This window comes from Panthera pardus, unplaced genomic scaffold, assembly GCF_024362965.1.
Source record: "Panthera pardus isolate Hobbes unplaced genomic scaffold, ASM2436296v1 HiC_scaffold_2, whole genome shotgun sequence".
NCBI classification, from domain to species: domain Eukaryota; kingdom Metazoa; phylum Chordata; class Mammalia; order Carnivora; family Felidae; genus Panthera; species Panthera pardus.
In genome coordinates, this window is record NW_026526765.1 from 59166765 (window position 1) to 59181045 (window position 14281).

At 41.8% G+C, this 14281-nt stretch overlaps 1 protein-coding gene across 1 annotated transcript in view; it reads right to left on the reverse strand.

The window, feature by feature from the left end:
* SLIT3 (slit guidance ligand 3) overlaps nucleotides 1-14281 on the reverse strand; it is a 593034-nt gene that overhangs the window by 337582 nt on the left and 241171 nt on the right. The window lies entirely within an intron of this gene.

Here is a 14281-nt window from a genome sequence, read left to right on the forward strand (position 1 = left end):
TGGAACAACGTGGAACCTAAGATATCGCCTCAATATGTACCTGTTGATTGAAGATATATGTGCTGTACATATAATATATATATATATATATATATATATATACACACACACACACATTATGTCTATATGTGATGCATTCACATCAAACATAGCTGTAGGCGCATACATTCAATTAAATTATGTTTTATACCATACATGTAATTAGAAGATAGGGTTGCAAAACGGACACCTATACCTAGGAGGAATGGTGCAAACTAGCTAGCAAGTTAGCACCAAGAACCACTCGATCAAAAGGCACGCAAGGAAAGGGAATAATGACTGAGCTATGTCTACCCAGAACTGTGTGCCATGCTTGAATTCTCCCAAGTTCTCGGTGGGTCATCCTCATATTTTACCCAAGGGGCAGTGATGCTCACTGAAGGTAAGTCATTCACCAAGGTCACACATCTATTTAAGGGTGAAAATGGGATTCAAATGTAGTTCGGACTCCACACAGCCCATGTTCCTTCTGCTGCACCACATGAATTTGGTGATGTCATGGGTAGCTATGTCTTAGTCACATCACAGAGAGCACTAAGAGGATGGGTGTGTTCTTACCACCACTTCCAAGAAAGGATGGCTGTAAAAAAATCACCAGTGGGCTGGCCGAGGTAGGTTTCCAGGGAAAGCAAGCCTAGTAATGAGCTTCTAGGAAGTTTGTTCCTTAAGAGAAAGGCATAGAGAAGGGATGGCCCCTTTGCTTGCTGGACTGAAGCATCAGGACATGATGGCTGGGATGTCCTATAGCCATCTAAGACCCAATTTGAGGATGGTGTCAACACACTGAGGAAGGCAGAGCACCAAGAGAGCCACAGAGAAGCAGAGCAGGAGCCCTAACATCCTGCACCTGGGGTATCTCCCACCTAAAGACTTCCGTCATGTGAAATACAGATGTCCCCTGCGAACCAAAAGCTCACTTTTGTAAGCTGAAGTGGAATAAAGCAAAGAGGAAGACACCATTTTGTAAAAGTGAAAATCCTCTTTGGATTTTGTTTCTTTAGCAAAAGCAGGTATAAACGTAGGTCTTCCGTAAAAGTGATGTGGCATAAGGCGAACTTCCAGAGAAAAGGGAAACTTGTGCATGTTCCCTTACTAAAACTAATTTGAGTGGGGACTGCTCTGTTACTTGCACCCAAAGACACCCTGCCTGATACAACCTCCTCACATGATAATATCACTGGGCTTCGCTGCCACTTTTAATTCAAGCCAATGTTTGATTCATAATCTCAGACGAAAATGTGAAGGAAACTATCATCTAGTTTATGGTGGCAACACACATTTTTCAAATCACCCTTTGAAATGAAATTTAGATGCCTTGAAGGGACCATAAGAGTTTAACTTGGAAATAAAAAAAAAAAAGAAAAAAGAAATGAAAGAAAACTCACAGTATGTGACGTAATTCCTACTGACTACATGCAGGGTTTGGTCCAACTTTCGGGACACAGAACCTCATGGCATGTGCAATCACAGCCCGTCAGCTCTGTTTAGGAATTCCCCTGCTCCTCCTTGCGTGTTTACACAACTTTAATACTTTCCTATATTGGCTCAGTAAAAGCATTTTTCTATTGAGATGGCACTGTTCATCTGTATTTATCCCACAGCGAGAAGCCTGAGCTATCTTAACAGTCCATTTTGGTAACTGTAAAGCTGATAAATTGTGTATAAACAGCTCAAATATTTCTCAGAAAATAAAACTGGAAAGAAGAGGATTTTGCTTCAACCACTGAAGACAGTCTTGCATATTTAGAGATTAAGGCTGAGGTGTGGGTTTCTTCTTTCAGCTAAACCCTCATCCCCCCTGCCCTTGACAACTTAATTTCCTGTCCTCTTTGGGAGACAGACGGATGAATATTTAGTGTAGAACATGATTGTGATTAAGCTTCCAAATGTATCTTCATCTGGATTCCAGCTGGTATGGCATCTCAATTACTCCTCTATCCCCCTACGGAACCGTCTTATTGATGTAGTAAGCTTTGCATGATGGCACTGGATTAAAAATCTCCCAGGACTCTCAAAAACTTCTGACCTCAATCAATTATCCCTTAATAAAGGGGGGAAAAAGAGGTCTTGTGCATACATTATGACCTGAAGAATCCCACCAATAGGCATCCTACCTTTGCTGCTTAGTTACTATCCTCAGAGGATGGAAATCTTTCTTACAGCTGGCTCCTTTCTCCTACTCCCCACCTCTGCAAAGGATGGTGCATTAATGTGTGGCTCCTAAACTGATGGAGATGGTGATTAACAGATGTACTGTCAATACAACATGAAAAAGGGTACAAAACCTTCAGCTGCCCACAGTTTCTTTACTGGACCAATATTCCAATATTTGTCACTCTTCCCATGATTCCTGGTACCATTATGCCCAAACTAAATTACAGAAGTACTGCATCATTCTTAGAATCAATTCTAAATATCTTGGCTATGTACATATTATTTTTTAGTATCATTTCTTTTGAGAAGAAGCCCCAACTAATTTACATGGCACTTCCATTCATTTACTCATTTATTCATTCATTCAACATTTACTGAGCTGGGTGTAGGCTGTGTGCCCAGCACTAGGCATGATCTTCAAACAATACAGACATAGAATAAGTTCCTTGTTCTTAGGGAACACAGAATATTGGGGGTGACAGACATGCACACGGGTAATAACAACTGAGTGTGAGCAATGCTAGAAGGAACCAAGTACCAGATACTGTGGAGATACATAGGAGTGATGTCTACCTCAGACTCAGGAGGATACACAGGGAAGGCTTTTTTTTTTTTTTTTTCCTTATTCATTACACTTGCAGTGGCCTCAGCACTTAGATCAAGTCTTCTAAACTACAGAACTACTATGGGCCTACCCTCCCTCCCTTCCTACTTTCCTTCCTTCTTAGGCATGCTTCAATTCTTGCGCTTACAAGTTGGTGAAATATGACATATTTATAAAATGTTGGGAAAGAAAGGCAGGCAAAAAGATAGTTTCTATTTTTTTCATGCCATGAATATATATTACTTGATGAATGGCTATGGATGATTAAATGCTATACCTAATGTTGCAGACAGTATGGCTGCTGTAGGACTTCAGAGAATGGGGGCAATCTGTGTGGAGTAGAGTATTTGGAAGATACTTCGAAAATGAGGAGGCGGAGCTTGCTTTCTAAAATAGGCTAACAATAAAGTAAGTGCTTTTTACATCTATTAGATGAGACCCTCATTTCCAGCAACCAGACTTATGAGGACATAACCTCTTAGGAACCCAAGGGGCTGCTAAAGAGTGTTAAGAATCCTTCTGGGATGAAAAGGAAAAAGTAAGCAATGGATCTCATCCCTTATTCAAATCTTGCAGTTCTAAAGAAGGCACTTTTCTCCAAGAGGGAAGCTTGCCTCTCCCACTTGCCTTTTTGATTCAATGGCTGTGTGTACATTGCTGGTACATGGCATATACAAGAAAAATGGAAGATGGAGGAAGAATATTTGGTAGCAAAGTGAGATAGACCAGTTTACAGGGCCTACTGGAGAATTTTCAAACTCCAGAATCATTCTTCCAGACAGTGACCAAGGACAAAATAGAGCCCCTCAAATACCTTCATATGCAGATGCTTAAAACAAATCACATTATATATTAAAAAAATCCTCAGAAACTAGGAGAGGCTGGAATGGTAGCCCAAAGCACTATGAACTCATGAAAAATTAATTCAGTCCTCAAAGTCAGCACCAGTAAGGACTGTTCCACATAACAAAAGGTTCTCAGTCACATTAATAAAAACACTGCTTTGGAGTTACCGATTAATTTCAAAGGCGCCACTCTCTGTGTTAGAAGTTATCAAAGACAGATGTGCTAAAAGGGTCCTCTCTATCAGTCGGGTGCCCATCTGCTCTCCCAGGGTTGTAATTGAGATCCTTATTATGGTTTGAGCACTTTGCTTTCATTTTAACCAAAACATCTTTGTAAGATCTCCCTTAAAAGCCCAATGGAGAATGAGATTAGTGAAACTGGTCTTCTTCTCCCAGGAGCCAGTACCTCCTTCAGTCCATAGACCCTGGGCTCTCACACACAGTCTGCTTACATCGAGGGTGGGGTGGGATGTTTGTTTGCCACACCAGCATTTGACAACATGAGAATCATGGTGATATTTTTTCAATCAGAGGCAGGAGATTTAATACCAAATCCTGGTATTAAAAAAATAAAATGTATATAAACCTGATAAAACCCAAAGTGATTCATCCATGTACAAAGGAGGACTCACCATAGTGTGCCTTAAAAATCAGTTTCCTAATCTAGTTAATATGTTTCATTGTCCACGAAACAAAAATAAAAAGGTGTTTACTTGTACCATTTCTGGAATACACCTATTATTTAAAGGTACTGCTATTAAAGGCTTCCTTCTACTCAGTGTCTTGATACTTATGTGACTGTCTCTGGGCTGACACTTTACATAAGTAATCTCATTTACTTCTCAAAACAGCCCTGTAACCTATATATCGGAATCTCCTTTTATACTAGAGAAAAGTGACTTGCCCAAGGTCATACAGCCAGAGCAGACCCGGGATTGAAACTAAAGTCTGTTTTGCTTTGCTTTTCACTATCCTGATAGGAATCAGACTGAAATAAAACACCATTAACATGGGCTGGTTGACACACATGACTACTTAAGTTTACTAGAAAAGTTTGAGTTATAAAATATGCACAGATTACCTATGAGTATACACAATGAGTTGGTGATTTTCCTGGTTGCTGGAGATCCTTCAGGACTTACTTTAATGATAAGAACAATTTATAAGTCATAACCCCAACACATAGAGGTAACAGGAACACACAACTAAATTCCATGAAAATACTCTGTTCCCTGAAGTTGGTTTAGGGTAACTTGATAATATGCATATTAAATTCTCTTTTGAAGACACTTTACACTGGCTACGTTTGAGCTGGTGTTATGTTCAAACACAAAGTCTTGAATAGTAAGCCTTGATATGATTATGCTTAGCTTTTAGTTTCTTCCAAACCAAAGCTGTGTATTTCATTAACCCTTTGGTTTAGAAACAAAGAGAAGCATGTGAAAACAATGCGTTCCTTCTTTCCTCCCTCTACGTGCCCAGAGAGGAAAAGGTGGCTGATTTAATGAGGAGTAGCTATCTCTGGTTTATCAAATTCAGGTCTTAAAATTAGCAAAGGACAGGAATAAAAGAGAGCTTGGTCTTTGGAAGGCATGTGTACTGGGGGCTCAAGACTGGGATTATGCGGATTCTGGCCAGGTTAACGTTAAGAATGATGTAACTATGAGAGATACAACACACTGTAAGTTGTCCATCATCTTTCTTTTTGTTCTAGGAAAAATTCTGGATCTTTGATAGGATAGCTATGGGTAGAGAGAAGTAGAAAAAGCTTAGAATGACCAAATTAGCATGCATAAGAAAAGACACCACTTCATACCCAGTAGGCAGTAGAGTGGCTACACTTAAAGAAAAAAAGGACAATAATAAACGTTGAAAAAGATGTGGAGACAGTGGAACTCTCATACATTGTTGGTATGAATATGAATGACAAGCCACTGTAGAAGACAGTTTTGAAGTTCCTCAAAAAGTTAAACACAGAATTAACATATACGGCCTAGTAATTCCTGAGTACATACCCATGACAGTTAAAAACATACACCCACACAAAAACTTACACATGAATGTTCATTGGCAGCATTATCATATAGCCAAAAGGTAGAAACCATGCAAATGCCCATCAGCTGATTGCTGGATAAACAAAACACAATCTACCCAAATAATGGAATATTACCCAGCCATAAAAGAGAAACGCAGTACTGTTACATGTTTACAGATGAATGAATCTTGCCAACATTACGCTAGGCAAAAGAAGTTAGACATAAAAGGGTACACAGTGCATGATTCCATTTATGTGGAATGTCCAGAAAAGGCAAATCCATAGGGACAAAAAGTAGATTAGTGGTTGCCAGGGCTGCTGCGAGGGAGGGAAAGAGACTGCTAATGTATAGCAGGTTGTTTTTAGGGGTGATGGAAATGCTATGGGATTAGATAGTGGTCACAGTTATACAATAGTGCAAATATACCAAAAATTGAATTATATATTTTAAGATGGTGAATATTATGTTCTTTGAATTATATCTCAAGGGGAAAAACAGGGCAAAGGTTTTCTGGAAAAAGAAGGGCCCCCAACAGTGGTGCTTTACCGTCTTTCAATTCAGTGGGGCTGAAGAACCAGCTCTGTGTTCTGGACTTTCCAGAAAAGGAGACTAGTTACTGCTGCATTTTTGGAACATCACAATGGCACTAAGTATAGGCTTCCTTAGCTCTGTACCATGTTTATCTTCTCTGGAGAGTCAGTCCCTGTCCATCGCAGCATGGGGAGGACCCCTCCACGGTTCAGAGCTGCTCTCGGGCAAGGCAGCCGCAGAGATGCTGGGTCACGCTAAGGTCTCAGGGCAGCACTGGTTTACAGTGTCCTCCTCCATGTGAGGGGTTTGAAGCAGCTGCAGCTGAATGCGATGGTCAGGTTCTCCCTGAGGAAGAGCCCCTGAGGGCAGTGCATTTTATTTCCAAGAATTTCAAGTATTCGGCCGCAGTGGGTGTTGGTAACTTTAAGGCAACAGATTTGGGTTTCAGACTATTTCTGACAGCAGCAAAAGATGAGAATGTATTCCTATGTGCCTTGTCATGCTAAGTAGACCTATATTTGAGATGGGGGTCGGGAGCCAGGTAGTCTCCGGAGAAGGGGACTCCTGTAGGCTGGAGCCAGTGGAGCTGTACAATTGCTGAGGACCTGAAATGTGGATGCTGGGCACAGCAACACCTGATACTTCCCCACTGCCTGGGCTTTCCCTCACCCCTAGGAAAGGCCTCTTGATTGCCACCTGACAGGCAGCAAAAGAGAACGTCCATTAATATACCTTCTAAGACTTTCTCCAAATACGGTCTATGTAGAATAAAATGGGCTGAGAAGAAGTATCTACTTCCTAGAAGAACTGATTTTCCAAGACCTGGGCACACCTCTCCACACCTTCAAGAACATTGCCTAGCACACAGTAGGTACTCAGTGGCCTATATCCACTGAATGAAGGAGTATTTACTGAATAAAGGAGTACTTACTGATTGAAGGAGTGAATGAATGAATGGAGTGAATGAAGTGTATTCATTAAACATTTACTATGTGCTAGGTATTTACTGTTTTAAATTCATTATCATATTGTAAAGGCACAGAAGTATTAAGTGATTTGCCTAAAGTAACACAACTTGTAAATAGTAGATACAGTATTCAGGATCCAGACAATAGCAAGCCAGGTCTTAACTTCCTATAGGAAGCATTTTCTGCTTCACCAGGGTGAGGGGCCCATATTCTGTGATCCCATAGCACCCTACAATTGCCCCCACCTTAGCATCTATAAACCAGATCGTAAGTTTATGCTCACTTTTCTTTCATCTCCCCCACTATACTATGAGCTCCTAGATGCAGGGATTGACTGTGTTTGTTCCTGGCTGTATCCCAAGGGACACAAATACAGTACTTAGTATGTCACTCAATGCAGACATACTGAATTAACGAATGAACATAACTTGAGAGGGAGCTGTATAGCCTGAACAGAGAAGGCAGAATATGGGAAGAGTTTGATGGGCAAAGGAAAGCAGTAGAAAGTAGTACGTGGAGGGAGAGCCCTTCCCCCACTAAGGTGTCCTGTTTGTGCGCTTAGCTACAGGTAAAGGTATTGCCTAGAGGGACTGTAACTAGCCAGGGATCTCAAAGCAAATTAGGGGGCACCAGGGTCTGGCAGTGGAACATCTGTACAGCACATTGTGAGCGCCAGATGAAAGGCATGCATAGAAAAGCAAAGATCACAGCACCATTTTTGCAGAAATGAAACATTCCTAAATTAATACAAGAAGGGAGGTGAGGCTCCCAGAATCCGATACACTGCAGAAGATACTGGTTCCCTTTGACACTGCTTTAAAGTAACTAGGTAAGTAAGTAAAAATAAGGCACACCAGAGAGAAATACTCTTTTGTATATTTGAAAGTTCTCCAGACCCACAATCTCCCGGGTATACTTTGGGCAGAGCAGGAGTGAGAGGTGGACTGCACATTTAAGAAAGCATGAAGAAAGCCATGAGAGGGCTGGGAATCACCTTCTTCTCCCTCTTTACCAAAAATCCATTCTTGTGAGCACCGGAATCTGTCCAGCAGAAAACAACAGTGCCCCCCAGCCTCTCGGGAAGGGAGGCTCATTCTTATCTTTCCATCTCTCTCCATCACTAAGCCCTGTTCTTGCAAGTATTATGAGCCCCATGTGTGCAAAATTAAAAACAAAAGTGATTTCTTCTTAGAGATAATTCGCCGGCCCCCCTCCTCTTCTCCATCCTTCTTCAACCCTCTGGCCCCCTCTCCAGGCCTAAACCCCTACTTAGCAGCTGGGTGCCTGTCCCTGACTGCCAAAAACACCATTTGCTTTCTATATTCCGGGCTTTGCCACAGGGGGTCTACCCCAGCCACAGTCAAGACACATTCATGCTGACATTATTTTTACTGGCAACTTCACTTCTTTAAGGAGGATTCTAGTTCTATTTGTAGACTGCAAAACAAAAACAAAAGCAAAAACAAAAAAACCTTCTCTACCTGGATGTCCTGCAGGCATCTCAGACTCAACATGTCCAAAACTGCACTCATGATGACTCCCTGGCCACCACCTCAAGCCACTTCTTCATCCTCATACTGGTTGACAATGCTCCCCAACCACCCTATTGCTTTAGCTGAAGCCCTCAGATTCATTTTCCCCTATACCCCTCTCCCCCTTTTCAAATATGTCTCGAGGCCCTATGGGTTTTACAACCGAAATATCATTTGAATACAACCCCTTACCTCATCTTGGATATCTTCTGTCCTAACACCACTGGCAACCATCTTTATTGGGGTCTCTTGCCTCTAGCATCCTCCAAAGGTCTCCACAGTATGGCTCTGAATTGCCTTTCCATTTAGTCTTATGACCATCATCTTCCATGATAGTTCCTTCAATCCATTTGGTCTGACCACGTTCCCCCGGATTTGTTGTCTCTCTCTGCATATGTTGTGAGTTTTCCTGCTTCTAGGTCTTCCCATACAATGCTGTCTCCTTCTGTGTGGGGATACTTACTATCTGCCCCCATTCCACGGTTGCTATTTCCCCTGTGCTATAGCAAATGTGGGGTGGTTCCGTGAAGGTCCTCAGCCCATTCTGCCACAAGCATTGTGTTGTCACATGTTGTCACATGCTGTAAGTGACCAGTGACTTGAGAGCAGGGCCAACTTATAGTCAGCTTAGCACAATGTCTAGTAAGTGGTTTTGTAAGGAAGAAAGGAAAGAAGGAAACAAAATGGAACAAAAGTCAAATTCACTGCTCTTAACATCTGCATATTGCCTCCAAAATTCATTTTTGTTTTTTCAATGACCCTTGAATGAAACTCAAGCCAGAAAGGAGAAGCTGAGAGGACTCAAAGCACAGACTTTTTGCAGCAGACAAGGTTTGAATATTCACACTCTGTCCATGGTGGTCTCTCAGACAGCTCCCTTAACCTCTCAAAGCCTCAGTTTCCTTATTCTTAAACAGAATCATCAGCTGGTTTATGGATTGCCTTAACCTTTGACCAACATGATAAGGTACAAAACGTTTCAATAACAGAACCAGGCATTTGGTAAGCATTCAATGAATGACAATTTTTATTATTTGTCTGTATTACGGTCCTTAGTGATCTTTTACTGACTACAGCTCTTCAAGCTGTAAAATTCTCTGCTCTGGTGAAGCTGGTAGTCCAGCTGGGGTGACAGATGAGGTGAGACAATGAAAAGGAGAGGGATTTTCTTACCCAAACTTATCAGAATTCAAACATCACCACAGATATGGTTGTTTGAAGCAAGAGTTATTTAGCTTGCCTACAGACTTCCTCCAGTGTTGCTGCCAAGGACTCAAAATTGTTTGTACTTTTGAGTCTTTGAGTATAAAAAGCAAAGTCAGATCCAAGTTCTGAGTTCCAGATCCAAATAACAGTAATGCACGTTAAATGCCATAACATTTTTGCTTCAGACGATAATAGCCATTTTCAGTTGTTATAGTGACCGCCTCTACCTCATCTCTGCAGGTGGTATGGGATTCCTCTGGAAGGAATAACAATCTGGAAAGGGAAACCCAGCTCCCTTGCCCCATTGGTTCAGCTGCTCAGAAAAAAATCCTCCACTTAATTAACATACTGTTCTTAAAATGTGGAGTTCCAGATTAGACTGAGAAAAGAACAGGCCAGAGCTTGGGGCCCTTGGGAGTCAAAGGACATTGTGACCAGCATAGAGCTAGACCTTCAGTGGATGACTGAAAACCCAGCTTCAACAGAGATGACAGTCAGGCAGGTGTCTTATGAAGCCAACTGCCTGTCAGGAGCCAGTGGGGACACTATGGCAGGTGAAGTCATTTTACGTGTTTATCAACATCTTCATCACAGAAACTTTCTCAAGGTATAGGCAAGTGTTTGGCAAATGTTTGGAAAAAATATATTGGCCCCAATATACAAAAAAGCATGAAATCAAATATAAGAAGCAAAATTATACAAAGTGCTTTAAATGGAAGCATCAGAAGTACTTGCTTCCCTCTAGGACGTCTGGTTTAGGGCTCTGGACTCCTTGCAGGAAGTTAGGAAATTTCTCACTGTCTGAAGATTTATTGTAGTGGTAAAAGGAAGTGACATTAAGACCCAGAAACTGGCATTTGGGGTTGACAAATGATAGCCAACACACTTTAATCTGTTAGACACAACCTACATTCGGAAATGGGTGAACAAGAAACAAAATCAAAGTGTTCTGCAGCTCCCAGGGTGGGTTTGTGGTATTGTTTTTATTTGTTGTTGTTGGTTCCATTTTGGTCAAGAAATACTGCCACAATTGTTTCATCTGCACCAGGGAGGTAGCAGCCTACAAAGTCAGACTTGGACACTGGTTTCCCAGCATAGTCGAACCATTTATTCTTTCTTGGCTGTCTCCCTTCCTCCCCATTTCTCCTTCGAGTAAATGACATGGCTCCAGAATGACAGAAAAAAAGAAGGGGTGTGTCAGGAGAGTATTTTCTCCAGTCAGTAGAGTGAAGTTAACATAGTGGCTGACCTGGGTTTGCTGGACCATGCTACTTGCTGTCAAGGGTTCTTGTGCCATTCTTCTCGCTGATTGCCCAACCCAACTGAGCGAGGGGCACTCAAGAGTTAGGGATGCAAGGCTAGGTCTTCTTACGTACAAATCCTCAGTCCACCACTTCTTTCTTCAGAGTCAACACTGAGCATTGTCAGTTATCCTACATTCTTTGTCCAAAACAAAATCTCATCTCGTTTTTCTCTAATCTCACCTTATCTAATCTATCCATCCGCCTGTCCATCTCTCCATCCAATAATCATTCTCTCTACCCAGCTTTCTGAGCACAAAGTTGGTCTACATTTCTTTGAAATTATTGGGTCTGTGCCCAGAGAATTCATTCATTCAACAAATCTCCATTCAGTATCTGTGACATGCCAAGCACTGTGCTAGGCTATTGGAATGCAGTGATCAGCCAGACCAACACTGTGTCTGCTCTAATGAAATTTATAGTCAAATAAAATGCCAATCAATGTGAGGATTTGCCTAACCACTGCCCCCCTTTGAACTGGATACTCTGAGGCCCATAATGGCACCTTTTTTTTTTTTTTTTTTTGCAACCATATAATACTGTTCATATTGAGCTTGCTGCCAACTGTTAACACTCAGATTTCCTTTCTGACAAGAAGGAATACACATGGAGGGAAGCGGATGCCACAGGTATCATGGCCAGATCACACCCACCCCTTCTAGAAGCTTCCATGTACCTGGCACATAATAGGCAGAAATACATGTTGAATGAATTTGTTGGCTTTACTTATTTTATGTTTCATATTTGGGTTCAACATCATTCCAGCCCTCTGCTATCTTTATAGAGCCTGATTCGTTATCTAACATAACCTCTCTCTTATTTGCTTTTTGTTTTTAATCTGAGAATATCACTAGAAAACCATCAAGATCTCCATCTAAAAGATGGAAAACAGAGACCTGACTGTACCAGAAAATTCGTGCCAACTTATGAACTTGTCAGAAGTAATCAAGAGTAGATTTTGTGGGTCCTTAAGAACTCGAAAGGAAAAGGAAATCAAAATCCAAGGGATCAATTTAGATTCATAAAAAATAGAAAAGAAGGAAAAGGAAAGCCAACAGAATTAACACTAGTTTGATTCAAAAATAAATTGCCATTTTTTGTTTTTTATTTCTAGCCTTTTTTTTTTTTTTTTCCTGCACAAGACACTGTGGGACTGTATATAAAAGAGTAAATCAGAGCTGTGGGTGCCGAATCTCAATTCTCTATTTAAGTTTCCTCTTGCCCAGGAGTGACTCCAAGAAGGAAATGAATTCTCAGTGGGGGACCCTGTAGTTGATTAGCTTTTACCTTCCAGAGGAGATGTCAATCATGTTAATTGGAATCAATAGACAGCTGTTCAGGGGCCCAGGATAATTAAGCAAGTCATAAAGGGTAGAATTAGAGTTCCCTTTAAAAATTAAAAGGGATCCCACTGTTTGCTAACATTTTAAGCCACTTTGGCTACCTAAGAGCTATTCTGATTTAAACTCACTGATCAAAGAGAGGCCAACTTTTGTGTGGGGGAAGGAGAGCATATGCTTATCCGGTGGGAAAAGAGGCAAATCCAGGCTTCAGAAGTGAACTTCCACTGCATTCCAAGGGGAATCTAAATTTGTTGGTTTTGAGCTGAAGAGCCAGGTTATTCTACAGAACTGGAGAGACACACAGAGAGAGACACAGAGAGAGAGAGGGAAGGAGGTAGAGACAAAGAGAGGGAGCATGCATACTAGCCTTCTGGGTTCTTGTCCATTTCAAGCTTGCACACTCTGGTGTCCCCTGACAAACCTACAGAATCCATACTCTGTGACTCAAGTCTCCCTGGAGAGCAGCACAGAGAAAACTTCACAGGAGCAGAAGGAAAGAAGACATATTGACAGCAAGTTACAATAACCGGACATCCCCAGCCCCCTTCAAAAAGATGCTCCCCCTGCCAGAGAACTTCTTCACAGAAATGCATGTGCATTTTTATGCCCCCTTTAAAACTTGAAAGGGAGCTCACATACCACCACCAACCTTCCCCCCCCCTTATCCCCCCACACACATTTGCTTAAAGACAGAGAGGGCTCCTTCACCCACATGGCAACATGAAAAGAAAATGAAATTCTGTCCCAGGGCTTGTGATTTTTTTCTTCCTTTTCCTGAGTCAATGAATGCCAGATGTTCTCAACAAAACGTCTTCATATCTTCAGGACAGCCTGCAAGAATACTATTTATTATTGCTCAGAGGTCAAGAGGCCATAATAGATTTATAAGAAGGCTGTGGTCACTCTTTGTGTATCTTATACTTAGGTGATATATGTGGCAAGAGTCGCAGACAGCTCTTCTTTCTACATAATTTACTTCTTCAGGGCCAATTAGCTGGGTCAGATTAAGAGCAGAGGTGGTTTCCCGGCCTTAGGCAACAGAAAGTTTGTCAAGGATAGCTAAGCCATACAAGACTTTCCAAGTGTCAGAAGAATAAGAGGGAGGGAAAATGTCCAGAAGAATGCAGAGTGTGAAGGCCAGTAAGCCCTTCTGTCAACAATCTGTGTAATGTGGTAGGTCACAGCCTCTTTGGCCTTGACCCGGTAATGTCTCAGTCCCAATAAGCCATCACACTGTTGAGGTCTTCCAAGATTGAACCGGGTTCTAAGTAGAAGGAAGGTAGATTTCATTCCACACCATCCAAGCTTCCTCTCAGACCACTGCTGAAATACTGCATCATCGTCTCTGTCTGGTGTCTACAGATTCAATCAGCCTTTTCACGGGGATCACCTACCTACCTCTGCCCCACTCTATTTCAAAGCATAGATGGCTGTTGCACAGAACCACCACCTCCAGGTATACATGCTAAAAGGCACCAATGCCCATGGGAATGCGGGTTGTGTTTGGTTTGGACATCAAAGAGGCTTGGCAATAGGCGCCGGATGAACCATGTCAGAACAAGATCCTGTATGACTGGGGCCGAAGCAAAAGGTGCTACCCCTGTAGAGTCTGCTGTTTCCTGTGCATGTGAATGCTCTTCTCAAGTAAGCTCTGGGCTAAGAGTTGGCTTCTCTTCCCTAAAGTTTCCCAACCAAACAAGACACTATTGATTTCGGCTTGGG